Here is a 13,892-nt window from a genome sequence, read left to right as displayed (position 1 = left end):
GCGAGCATTCACTGAGTGCCTGCTGTGAGCTCCAGCAAGGCGCAGAGCGTGAGTGAGAACTAAGATACAGGACCCCTGCCCTCCTGGGACTTGCGATGGCCCCGTCCTCCTGACTCACTTCTTTCCTACTGTGCTGGAACTGACGTACAACTGGTACTGTTAAGCACGTTCCAGGGTCCAGTTCAGTGGCGATAAATACTCTCACTGTTCTGCCCCTGCCACCTCCGTCCACCACCGCCGCTTCTTCATCATCCCAAGCTGAACCTCTACCCATGAGACCCGAATCCCCATTCCCCTCCCCAGCCCCGGCCCCCAGCAGCTCCTTCCACCTCTAGGAGTTGGAGCACTCTCTGTCCCTCACTAGTGGGCTCCTCTAGTATCAGTCGTTTAGGGACTGGCTTATTTCACGGAGCGCCGTGGGCTCAAGTTCTGTCCACATGAGCCTGGAACTGACACACCTTTCCCCCAAAGGAATGGCTCAGCCCTTTCCTGTCTAAGCCAAGCCTCCTCAGTCCCCTCTGCTCCCCTCATTTTCCTCCTCAGCCTGAAGATGATCCCAACCACTGTGCAGCTTTGAAGACCAGTTCAGCCCAGAGGCGGGAACACACCCCGGGGGTCTTGGCCTCACCTACCCCATCTGTCCTGTGCACTTCAGGTGCCTGCACACCCCCTCCCCACCAGCCGGCCACCTGCTCTTCTCACAGATGTCCCCATCTCAGGAGAGGGACACACCTAGTCCAGACCCTTGGATTCCTCTGTGACTTGTTGCTTTCCACCAACTCTCCCACTAGTGAGGGGACTTGTTGCTTTCCACCAACTCTCCCACTACTGGGGGACATTCGATGTCCAAACCATTTAAAGGCATATGAGAGTCTCTGCTGCCTAGGGCTATAGACAAGAGTTGGGGCAATAGAAACCGAGCAGAATCACTGGAAGAAAGGCCGAGTGATGAGGAGCTTTAGGGAAGAAGGGCCTGGAAGCTCTGACCTATTCCCGAGCCCCCGGGACACTGCATGTGTGGGCTGGGTGCCCGCTCAGGGCCGACCTGAGAAGGCCCTAGGCTCTGCCCTCTGGTGATTGTCAGACTCGGCAAGTAGGAAACGAAGGCCAAGGCAGGGTGCTAAGAGGCCTGGCTGGTGCTGAAGGTGTATCCCGACACCCGTGCCCCCAGAGCCCTCCTCCCCATCTGCAAGGACTGGAAGGTTGTTTTTTTTTTTTTTTTTTTCCCAGAAGGAGGGCGGTTTCCAGATGTTTAAGGAAATCTCACCCAGTCGACAGTTGAGCACTACTTTCACAGACCAGACACTTCCGTGGCCACACACGACGAGGGATACAGATTCGACAAAATCAGTTGAGAACTGTCACTGAGCCACAGCAGAACTGCAGCGAGAGCAGCAGCGGCGGTGAACCCTGGGGAGGGGCAGGACTGGGATTTGACTTGCTACACTGCACTGTCCGCAGTGTCCCAGATCCAAAGGCAGAGAGACGAGTGGTGGTGACACGGGAAAGGAATGTGTTTCAGTGCCACTGACACCAGAAGGCCGAGGACTGGCGTGGTCTCAAGGTGCTGAAAACACTCCTGCGCTTTTATATGAGGAAAGTCTAGGACAGAGCTCTGTGGGCAGGTGCAGGGGGTCAGTAATGTTCCGGTCAGTCATTGTCTTGGGGTCCATCATGCAGGGTCTTGCTGGTGTCAGGCAGTGGTTATAGCTTGAGGGCTTGTTTTGGTGACTGAGTTAACAGAGGAGCCGGAAGGAGGGACATCATCAGTTCGGAAGTACAGACGAAGGTCAGAGTGCAGGGGGTAAAGGCCTCTTTCCCTCTGAGAGCGGGGTTGCTCTGAGCCTCTGCTACACACCTTGCCCTGCTCGTTGTTCCCAGCTGCCTGGTCCTGAGCTCCGTCCTTTGAATGAACGGGTCATCTAGTAAGTAACGTGTTTCCCTGAGTTCCATGAGCCGCTCGAGCAGACTATTCAAACCTGAGGAGGAGGCTGTGGGGCCCTCCAGTCTGTAGCCGTAGCTCGGAAGCACGGGTGACCCCTCTGCCCAGCCACTGGCTGACCACGAAGTTCACAGCACGGGGGATCAGCGGCCACACACAGCACAGAACACAGACTGGACAAAGTTAGCTCAGAAAAGCCACTAAGCCAACAGCAGCAACCACAATGAACAGCAATGATGAAGCCTGGGGTGGGGAAGGTCTGATATTCGGGATGCTTCCATCAGAATATTCATCATCACACCCTGGACTTGTCAGTGGGGCCACGTCCCCCGGCGGGGGGTCAGGGCGCTTCCTACATGTTCCCCCTGCCTCTCCGGGGCTCCCCAGGCCACGCGCAGCCCTGTGCTGCTTCCCAGCAGAGGGCGGCTTTGACCAAGGTCAGGAAGACGGGATGGGTTTTCCTGACTCCAGCTGCCACCACCCCCCTAACCCCCCCTCCCCCTGGGCTGCAAGAGAAGAAAGTTTTCTTCAACTCCTCTTCAGGTCCCTGCCTGGGTCTGGAAACTGACAAAGACAGAAGAACAGGAGAAAAGCTGGCAGAGTGTATGGATTTTTCTGGGGGAGCCTCACAAGAGCATGGAGACCAGCAGAGGCAACCGGAGCAGACAGTTCTACATTTTAGGCAAAGAAACAATCAACGCATGAAGAATTGAGACGCAGGGGTTTGAGCTAGGGCTGGTCAACGGTAAAAAAGTAACTAGGAAGATAAAGGTTAGTTTAACCAGGTTTGTTCCTACAGCCTTTGTGGCCCTAAATTCCTTGACTCGGGTGATCAGCACGTCCTCCCTGTGGTCTGGGGAGAGAAAGTCCCCAGGGGAGTATTCCGACCTGCTTCAGGGAAGAAGGGCTGACGGCTGGGGATCAGAGGGACCTTCCTGCCTCTGCTGTATGCACAGTTCTCTCAGTTTCTGTATTTAATTTGCCAGGGTGCTGTATTTGGGGCAGTGTGTCCTGATGCTCACTGGCCTGGTGCTGTCCGTCTCCTCCTAGTATCCAGGACATTGAGTGTGCTGCTGTGGAGACGGCCCAGCCCTGGGGGAGCCCCTTGTCCAGGGAGGCACCTGCCTCCAGGGGAGGGTTGCCTACGACTTCCCACGTGGGTGCCCTATTGCTAAGGGTGGCCACCCCTCCTCTAGGACATTGGGTGAGAGTGTACGGATCTTTGAGAAACTGACTTTATTTCCTGCAATTGTCTACCCAGGTAGTGGGATCATATAGGAGTTCTATTTTTAGTATTTGGGCGAAACTCTATACTTTTCCCAGCATGATGGCTGTGCCAACCAAGGTCAATTCTGGATGGTTTTACCTGTAAGCCAGAGATTTTTCAAGCACCTCTCCAGCAGAAGAACATGAGGAGAACATTTTCAAGGCCCCGCATAGTATACTAACCGTAGGAACAAACCAGTAACTCAGAAACTGTTGAAATGAAAACTGCTTCTCCTTCCATTTCTGGCTAGTGTGCTGGTCTGTGGCTTGATCCCACCTCAGGCAGCTGGAAGGCTGACCTCCCAGGTTGGCTGCCACTAAGATGGCCCCTGTTTCCAGAAATTCTTTGGTGTGTGGCCGGGTTTCCCCACCTGTGCACAGATCAAGTTGGTGACCTCTGACAATGGAGCCGCGTGTCCTCTAGGCATGGTCCCTCCCCCATCCCGCGGTGGAGCCATCACACTGAGGGTTTAGGGGGGACGGGAGCTGCCCCCAGGCAAAACCACCCGAGATTCCCACTGTCCCTACCTGACCTTCAGATGCTCGTCAGTTACTCCTGTGCCTGTGGTGTCTTCCTGGGACCCGGACCTGGCTGTTTCTGGACAGCTCGTCCAGCAGCACCCTCACTTTCTGGGAGGGGATTAGCTGGAATCCGCAGTGTGTCCTGCTGGCCTACCTGGATCGCTGGGCTGTCTGAGGACCCGAGACCATGGGTCTGTGGCCTGGAGGGCTTCTGAGCAGAGCTGATGGGATGGGAGGGTTGCAAGGCACAGAAGCAGGTTTCCAGAAAGCTGTGTGGGGTCCCCAGCATTCTACTGTTTTTGAATCAAAGCCCTGACATCTTTAAAATGCCAGCAATGTTAGAGTGTGGGCCAGAAAATCACATCTCTGTGCGCCCAACACCACCTCAACTACTGGCCATTTCTTGTGCATGAGCTGAGTACAAAGGATTGGCAATTGGAGCTTGAGGGGAGGTCCTAGGCCAGACTTTGTGTTTGGGAGCACAGGCCATCCCGACAAGCTTGTGCTGAGCCTCAGGAGAGGGCCTGTGTGGAGACCCCAGCTGCAGACACTGCTGTCCGCCGATGCCCCCCACCCTAGTCCACCCCAGTGCACCTGCTGCTGGGGGAGGGCCTTCCCCTTCTCTGCCTGAGGGCTCTCTCCTGCTCCAGCCGTGCCCCTCCCCTGCCAGTCACTGCCAGCCTGCAGCCTGGGAGGGTGGACACCCCGACGACCTCCAGCCCTGGGGACAGATGCAGTGTGGGTGGGACGTGGTCTCCCAGCAGGCCTGAGCGCCAGGCCCCTACGATGCTCATTTTCTTCCTGGGGGCTCACTGTGCCACGTCCTTCCTCAGGCTCCCTGAACCCAACTCCTTCTCTGCTCAGAGACCACTCTCGGCGCAGGGTCCACACTCCGGGACTGGGAACGGGTCGTCTGGACCTTCTGGACTCGCGCTCCATGCCCGTGACATGGGCACAGGCAGGCCTCACAGACTCGTCAGAGGAGACCCAGTGCAGGGAGATGCAGGCCGCTTCAAGGGAGATGCCAGGTGACCCCAGAGGGAGCGCACAGGCCTTGCACAAAGCATAGGGCTCATGGAGCCCAGTGTGGGATGTGGGCACCCAGCCAACGGGCATGGGGAATCCTGACGAGGGTGGCCCTGGTGGGGGGAGGGGGGACCACAGAAGCGTCGCAGAAAAGGCAGGAGACAAGACGACAGGACAGAACTTCCTCAGGGGGTCGGTGGAAGAGTCAGAGGATCGCAGAGGCCCCTGGGAAAACTCGGGAGGCCTGGAGATGTTGGCTGAAACGCTGTCATTTGGGCAGAAAAGTTGTCACAACCCCCAGTCGACACACTGCGTGAAGTCTAGGATATATTTAGTTTTCATCACTTTTAAGGACTGGATTTTTCTAGAGGAAGTGCTAAGCATGGTTCTCTCCTTTCTTTTCTTTGTGCAACCGGCCTCTGTTTTTGGGAGCGGAATCCTGGCGCTCATCACCACTGCTAGCCGCCCCCCCAATCACCTCCCACAGTGGACATGACCACGTGGGTTGGGGGTGCTCACTGATGAAGCCCCAGTGCTCAGTACAGAGCAGGGACCCCAGACCTTTTGCTGAATGAAGGAAGGCATGAGGGAGGGAGGGTATGGAGGGAGGGAGAGAAAAGAGGGAAGGAAGGAAAGAGGAAGGGAGGGGAAGAGGGAGGGATTGATGTGTGGGGGGGGGGACTGAGGGAGAAAGGGAGGCAGAGAAGGAGAATGCCAGGGTGGGAGTGAGGGAGGATGAGAGTGAGGGAGGGGGGATGGGAGGGAGGGGGGATGGGGTGGGGGAGGGAAGGGAGGGACGGAGGGGGAGGTGAGGGGGGAAATGAACGAGGGAGTGAATAAATGAGGTAGGGAAGGAGGCAGTGAAAGTGCAGAAGTTGGGTCTGTACATCAGGAGATATTTGGGGTGAGGTCCGAGGGCATCACAGCCTGGGCCCTGGATGGTGGCTCAGGGCACGTCCATCTGTCCTCCCCGTGCTGACCTTCCTTCTCCTTGGCCCTGCTGTCCCCTGGATCCTCTCCACCTCCTCAAACAATTCTGAATGTTCCCAGGAGCAGGGTGGCAGGAGGCGGGTCTCGGGAGGGGCTTCCCGGATCCTGCGCCTGGACGACCCTGGGACAGTAGCTACAGGACGTTCTATCATAAGGACTGGGACTATGGATCCCATCCATCTCCTTGGGCATGAGTGTTGTGCCATTCCCTGCTCTCTCCACCACCGCTCTGCTGAACACTCCTGACAATGCATCTGTGAAAAATCACGCCAGAGTTTCTGGGGCTGAGTCTGAGGCCGAGCACTGCTAGGTGATGGGTGCCCCTGTGGCCTGGGATGGGGGCTGCTCACTGTTTTCCCAGACAGGGGTGCCCGCCATCCTTCTCTCCAGGGGACCTGCATTGGACCTCTGGTTCTTCACATTCTCCCCAAGGCTGCCGGTCCCCAGACCAGACACCTGCCACTCTGAGGGTGACAAGTCTTGCCTCCATAGGGATTCCTTTGCCAGAGTCCTTCCCCGGGAGCTCCCGCATCTCTGACACATACTCCCCGCATGCCTAACCTCCCCCCTGGACTTGCACGCATTTGGTCTCTGTCCCTGTTGAACCCCATGACTTGGAACCTGGTTTGGAGCAGAGTGAGGTGAAACTTTTCTCTGGCCTTGGGTTGTGAGCGATGCATTTGCCCTCTGTGGTGTGTCTTCCAGCTTTCTGCTTTTCTCTGGTTTCTGTATGGGCCACAGGAGAAACCAGCCATGTCCTGTCTGGGGTCAGGCTGGTGTCACAGCAGGAACAGGGATCTCGAACCCGAGATTGTGCCCATAATGCCTAAAGGGACCTCTATGATTACATCTCATTTCTAATCCATTGGGGGTCTCAATATCGAATAAAAGAAATTCTATGTTACATGAACACAGTAAAAAAAAAAAAAAAAAGCCCCCTTTGAAAATAAGTGGGTAGACACAAAGGCACATATTGTGTGATTCCACATACAGAAACATCCAGAACAGGCAAAGGAACAGAGAGAGAAAGCAACTTAGGTGTTGCGAGAGGCCGGGCTGGAGGAGAAATGCGCAGGGAGGGCTTTGGGTTCAGGGTCTCCTTTGGGGAAGGAGATGTTCTCCTGCTGCTGCGGTGTTCTGTGGTGTGGTGGCACAGCGTTGGGAATGTGCTTAACACTTGTCATGTGTTCAAGTGAAAACAAGTAATTTTATTTAAGACCAATAATAAACAGTACACAGAACATGGAAAGGTAAAATAAGTTAATATGTATCAGAGAAAGAATATACAGGTAGGGGATGACACATTCCTGCGGGCCGTCGGGTTCTGGGGATAGAACAAGGGACAGTTGTGCAAGGAGCAGGGCTGCGGGCTGCGGATGTGGCTCTGGGAGCCCCGCAGGAGCAGGAGTCGGGGCAGGGGTTGAGACGGGGCAGGGACAGGAGCAGGGACAGATGCAAGAGCAGGAGCACAGGCTGCGGCAGGGGAAGGGGGAGCGGCTCTAGCAGGGACAGATGCAGGAACAGAAGCGGGGGTGGGGCAGGGGCAGGCAGGGGCAGGGACAGGGGCAGGAACCGTAGCAGGAGCAGGGGTGGGGCAGGGGCAGTGCCAGCTCTTCCCAGACAGTGTCAGGCTCTCTGTGGGCAGGTGCCTGGTCTCCTGCTGAAGTCTCTCCAGGCACCATCCCTCCTCTGGAGCTGCGGGTGAAGCTGGGGCACGCTCTGGCTCTTCAGAGCTAGACCCAGGTATCCAGGCCCCCACATTCCAGAGACAGCCCCCCGCCTGGCTCATTTCGTTGGAGATCCTGGAACGAAGAACATGTTTACGTGCCTTTGCAGAGACAGAGCTCAGCCCAGGGCCTCCCAGAGAAGCTACAGCCAGGAAGGAGCCCTCGCTGGGACATCTCCCCAGCAGTCCACCTGCTGGGTGCTCTGAGCTCAGTCCTTGCTCCTGGCCCTACACCAGCCTCTGGGCTCTCCTGCCTGTGGGGCCTCGCTCTGTCCCATCCCCAGACATCCACATACACCCAGCCCCGGCCTTCCCATGCTTGGGCTCGGCCTCCATGTGCTGGACCACTGTCCGGTGCGGTACCAGCAGAGACAGTGGTCTGGGCAGTGTCAGAGGCCTTCCCAGGCAGTCCCCAGTCCCTGCTCCTGGAGAGCCCCCTACGGTCACTCCCTGTGTTAGGCAAATGGATCCGGTGTCCATTAGCCTCCTCCCTGTTTCATCATCCCTGGTGTTCTGCAAAGACAGGGACTGGTAACCAGCCTGGATACGTCACAGCCCTGCCCGGCATCCTCACTGTCCTCCTGCCCAGTCCCCTTGCTGCTCCAAGATCAGACACAGACCTGTGTGTGCACAGCCCCACACCTGGGACAGGGACCCACACCTGCAGGACACAGGATAAACCCTGGGGAGAAGCTCACAGCCCCCAACACCCTGTCCCACCCAGCCAGACTTGACCTGGGGTGTGAACATGACCTGCCCACCAGGCATCTGACCCCTGCTCTTGAATGGGGTAGGTGCACCCCACATGGCCCTTCTTTACACACACACACACACACACACACATGCATGGGGAGGGGATCTGGGGCTGCACAGGTCGGATCAGAGCATATGGGGCTGGGGTCTGGCTCTGGGCCTCATGGTGTCACCTTTCTGTACTTCTGGCCAAACCAGAGATGTGGGGAGCACTGATATGACATCCCCAGCAAGGGAAAGTGTTTGCAGGGTGTGCTTTCCTTGGCCTGCAGCCTCTGGACTTCGGGATGCAACACACAAGCATGTTCTTCTTTCGAAGATCTCCGACAAAATGAGCTGGGCAGGGGGCTGTGTCTGGAATGTGGGTGCCTGGTTACCTGGGTTCCAAATCCTGTTAGGCTCTGTTGTCAGGGAAGTGAGGTCACTGCTTCCTAGGGACCACTTACCTGACTTCCTCCTCACACCAGAGCCCCTTCAGGGCTCCCCTCCCCCAGCTGCTCAGTGCTCACCCTCTACCCCATGCCCCGTCCATACAGTGACACCCACTCAGTCTACCCACAGCCCCTGTGAGGCCTGGGTGTGGACAGTGTCCCCGCTGTGAGGACACAGAGCTGGGTTCAGACCAGGCTCCTGCTCATGCCCAGGACTGCGACCCTGGACAGACTCTGTGCCTCTCACGGCCTCCCCAGGCTCCCCGTCTGCACTGTGGGGTCTTCTGGCTTCTACTTCTAGGGACACCATCAGGGGTAGGACCTCTCCATATGTTCCTGCTATCACAGGAGGCTGGGACACGCACGTGGCAATACAAGGATGAGTTGGGGGCTGGGTGGGACATAGAACACAGCTCAGAGGAGCCCGGGCCTGCTCTGGGGTCCGGGCAAAGCCACCCTCCTCCTGCCTGGGAAGGTTGTAGTGAACTGATTCCGACCTTGTCCCCTGGAGACACAGACTTCCAGGGGCTCCCATTAGGTTCAGGCCCAGTCCCAGGGCCTCGTCTGCGCCCATGTGCTTGGCAGTCCCCACAGCGGTTCCTGGCGTTCCCGAATCCTGGTCACACATCCCTGTGGAATTCTGTCCCCTCCAGTGTGGATGGCCTGTGTGACTGTGCTCTAAGGAATAGAATGGAGCAAAATGTTGGGAAGTTGTTCCCAACCCGATTGAGGAAGGTCTGTGACTTCTTCTGGTTCCCTCTCTTGTGTTCATTCTCTGTCTCTGTCTTCTCTGTTTGTCCCCCGGGAGCAGGACCTGGGAGCTCTGGGGATGATGGGAGAAACCTCAGAAGCCCACCTTCTCCCCGTTTCCCTCTCCTGTCCTGGTGCTTGGTTCCTTCCTAAGGCCTCCTCACCCTGACCAGAGCACTGACTCTGGAACCCCTTCCAAATGGGGACCTTGAAGCTGCAACGAGGGTCCTGACCTTGGTCCCTAGACCAGTGGTCCAGTGCTCTGCCATGTTCTGCAAACCCAGGTCACCAGGCCCCCAAGCCCACAGGCTGTCCTCTGCTCAGAAGGACCTCGAGGGAGTACAAAGCATTTTCCCAGGACTTGGAGCACAGTGGGTCAGGGGTGAGGATCCAAGGCCAACAGACTTTTCCACAAGCCTGTGGGACCCTAGGGACACCCCATCTCTATGGCCCCATTGACAGAAGAGTAAGCCGAGGCCTTTGGGTATCTCTTCCTACTCCCAGTAGCCCAGAATTGTGATGGACACCAGACCCCAGACCCTGTCCTCTCCCAGTGCCCTGGCAACCCCCTCTAGGCTCCCTTGGGGACCCCCTGACTATCAGCCTGGCCTGTCTCCCAACCCCATGCTATGGATCTGGGTTCTTGCCAGGGATCCTGATGCCCCTGCCCCATGGCCCAGCTGTCTCCAACCTCTTTCTTCTTTCCCCCTTGTCACCCAGCTGGCCCCCAAGGTGTCTGCCCCTTCAGACCCCGAGCTGGGCAGTCAGAGTGGTGTGTGTGTGTGTGTGTGTGTGTGTGTGTGTGTAGGCACACATGCCTCTACTTGTCTGGGGATGCCCATGTCCCCACATGGGACAGGGTGGGTAGCTCTCCCCAAGGATCTGAGGGGCTCTCATCCCCAAAGCAAACCTCACAGGAGGGTTGGGACTGGCCTGGGACTGGAGAGCAGCCCCACTTCTTGGACTCTGTACCTCTCATTTGTCCTGGCTGAGTCCCTGCCTTTCTTAACCCCAGGTTCCCAACTGTCCCTGAGGTTTGGATGTGGAAATGTTTGAATTTGGCCACTCCTCCAGGGGTAGGTGGAGGACAGGTACACCAGGCACACAGGCCTCCCTCCTGAGGGGGCCCAGTGTGCACGGGGGACCCGCAGACAGCACCTGTACCATGACCCAGTCCCATGGCGGACATGCATGACACCCATGACTCCGCACCTGGCCGGTCTCCCATGTTTCCTCAATACCGCCAAGGGCTCTGTGGCCCCAAAGTCCACTTAGCCCTGGGACCATGCTCATCCTGGGCAGCAAGCCTCAGGGTGCAAGGCCAGGTGGATTGGACATCTGGGGACACAAAGGTCACTGAATACCCCCCACCCAGCTGGCCGGGAGTGCAGACTGCCTCCCCGGGTCCAGCTAAGTGCAGGCTGGGCCAGAGGATCTGGAGGCAGCAGTGGAGGCCGACTCAGGGCAGGGGGAAGAGCAGTCCACCCCCCCCTTCCTCATCTTCCTGGTAGGACCCTGGGACAGAGGTCCAGCCTGTCCCTGGCTGCAGCCCTGGCTGGGGTCAGAGGTGTGGGAAGGAGGCTGGGGAGGAGGGGCCCACCACCAGGTTGCCCGAGTGTGAGGGTGTTGTTACTGTAATGAGGGACCCTGTGGGCATTCAGGGATTTCAGCCCTTTTTAGACATGAACAGTGGCCCCAGGACTCAGCCCCTGCCCCACCCTTCACCCTCCATGAGGCCCCACATCCCCCAGCCCAGTCCTTGTCTGCAGCCGATCCTCCCTCCAGCCCCAGGAAATCCAGCTGCCCCAGGGGCAGCAAACTCATTACAAGATGCAGCTGAGTCAGCCCTATGGGGCCTGGTTCCGGGCCCTGGAACCCCACAGTGTGGAGAGGTTATTCGGGGCAGGGGCTGGGAGAGCAGAATGGACTCTCCCTGGATGCCACGGCTCCCTGGTCAGCACAGACCCTGTTGTGTGCCGACCCCTGGGCACCCAGACTCCAGCTCCCAGTCAGGCTCCAGGAGGGAGACCAGAGTGTGGCTTGTGCTAGCTCAGAAGTGTCACTCTGTCCTGTAGCTACAGCCTGTCCCGCCAGCTGGACTCCCTCTCCTAGTTAGTCAGCAACACCCCCAGGGTCAAGAAGAACAGTTCATCATCCAGCTGAGGGGCCAGTGTGTGGCTGCGCAGGCAGGGGAGGGCTTGCTCTGGGCTCAGGGAGTCCTTGGCTGGGCTAACGGGGGCTCGGGAGGGCTGGCCTCCCAGCCCCTCCGCCGACCAGTCCTGTGACTGGAGCCATTTGCCTCCCCCCTCTGGGCCTCGCTCTCTGCCTCTGTGCAATGAGAAGTTCCTTATAGATCTGGGATACCAGCCTTTATATGACATGTCATTTCCAAACACCTCCCATTCCATGGGTTGCCTCTTTGTTTTGATGACTGTTTCCTTTGATGTGCAGAGTGCTTTATCTTGATGAAGTCCTGATAGTTCATTTTTGCTTTTGCTTCCCTGGCCTTTGCTGATGTGTCTAGAAGTTGCTGTGGCCGATGTCGGAGAGGTGACTGCCTACGTTCTTCTCTAGGATTCTGATGGATTCCTGGATCACATCGAGGTCTCCATCCATTTTGAGTTCATCTTTGTGTGTGATGTAAGAGAATGGTTGAGTTTCAATCTTCTGCATGTGGCTGTCCAATTTTCCCAGCACCGTTAATTGGAGAGACTGCCTTTTTTCCACTGGCCATTCATTTCTGCTTTGTCAAAGATGAGCTGACCATAGAGTTGAAGGTCAGTTTCCAGGGTCTCTATTCTGTTCCATTGATCTACGTGTCTGTTTTTGTGTGAATACCCTGCTGTCACAGCTTTGGAATATAGCTTGAAGTCAGGCATTGTGATGCCCCCAGCTTTGGTTTTCTTTTTCAACATTTCCCAGGCTGTGCGGGGTCTTTTCTGGTTCCATACAAGTTTTAGGATGGTTTATTCCAGCTCGATAAGAAATGCCAATGGTATTTTAATAGGGATGGCGTTGAAAGTGTAAATTGCTCTGGGCAGCATAGACATTTTATCCATGTTTATTCTGATCCATGAGCATGGAATGGTTTTCCATCTTTTTGTGTCTTCCTCCATGTCTTTCGTAAGTGTTCTGTAGTTTCTAGAGTATAGATCCTTTACTTCTTTGGTTAGGTATATTCCAAGGTATCTTACAGTTTTTGGTGCTACTGTAAATGGAATTGATTCCCTAATTTCTCTTCCTACAGTTACATTGTTAGTGTATAGAGAAGCAACAGATTTCTGTGCATTGATTTTGTATCCTGCCACATGACTGAGTTACTGTATGACTTCTAGTAATTTGGGGGTGGAGTCTTTTGGGTTTTCCACATAAAGTATCATGTCATCTGGGAAGAGAGAGTTTGACTTCTTCGCCAATTTGAATACCTTTTATTTCTTTTTGTAGTCTGATTGCTGAGGCCAGGACGTCTAGTCCTATGTTGAACAACAGTGGTGAGAGTGGCCATCACTGTTGTGTTCCTGATCTTAAGGAGAAAGTCCTCAGCTTGTCCCCATTGAGAATGGTATTCACTGTGGGCTATTCATAGATGGTTTTTATGAAACTGAGGAATGTCTCCTCTATGCCTACCCTCTGAAGAGTTTTAATCAGGAAAGGGTGCTGTATTTTGTCAAATGCTTTTACTGCATTAATTGAGAGGCTCCTATGGCTCTTGTCTTTTATTTTATAAATGTGCTCTATCATGTTGATTGATTTGCGAATGGTGAACCACACACTTGCATCCCAGGAATAAATTCCAGCTGGTCATGATGGATAATCCTTCTAATGTACTGTTGGATCCTATCAGATAGGATCTTGTTGAGTATTTTGGCACCCATGTTCATAAGGGATATTGCTCTGTAATTCTCCTTTTTGATGGGGTCTTTGCCTGGTTTTGGGATCAAGGTAATGCTGGCCTCATAGAATGAATTTGGAAGTTTTTCTTCTGTTTCTATTTTTTGAACCAGCTTCAGAAGAATAGGTCTTATTTCTTCTTTGAATGACAGCCTTGCTGGATAAGGGATCCTTGGCTGCATGTTCTCATTTAGTGTCCTGAATATGTCTTGCCAGCCCTTTCTGGCTTGCCGGTCTCTGTGGACAGCTCTGACATTATTCTGATGTTCCTCCCTCCCTCTATAAGAAATTTCAGGGCGCCTGGGTGGCTCAGTGGGTTAGGTCTCTGTCTTCGGCTCAGGTCATGACCTCAGGGTCCTGGGATCGAGCCCTGCATCAGGCTCTCTGCTCAGCAGGGCGCCTGCTTCCCCCTCTCTCTCTGCCTGCCTCTCTGCCTACTTGTGATCTCTCTCTGTCAAATAAATAAATACAATCTTAAAAAAAAAAAAAAAAGAAATCTCATTCCCCGGGCTGCTTTCTGGATTGCTTTCTTGGTTCTAAGATTTGTAAGTTTTCCATTTTTTAAATTCCAATAGTGTATTTATAGACTATTTCA

The sequence above is a fragment of the Martes martes genome (genome assembly GCF_963455335.1).
Source record: "Martes martes genome assembly, chromosome: 11".
Lineage (NCBI taxonomy): Eukaryota > Metazoa > Chordata > Mammalia > Carnivora > Mustelidae > Martes > Martes martes.
This window is presented reverse-complemented; position numbering follows the sequence as displayed.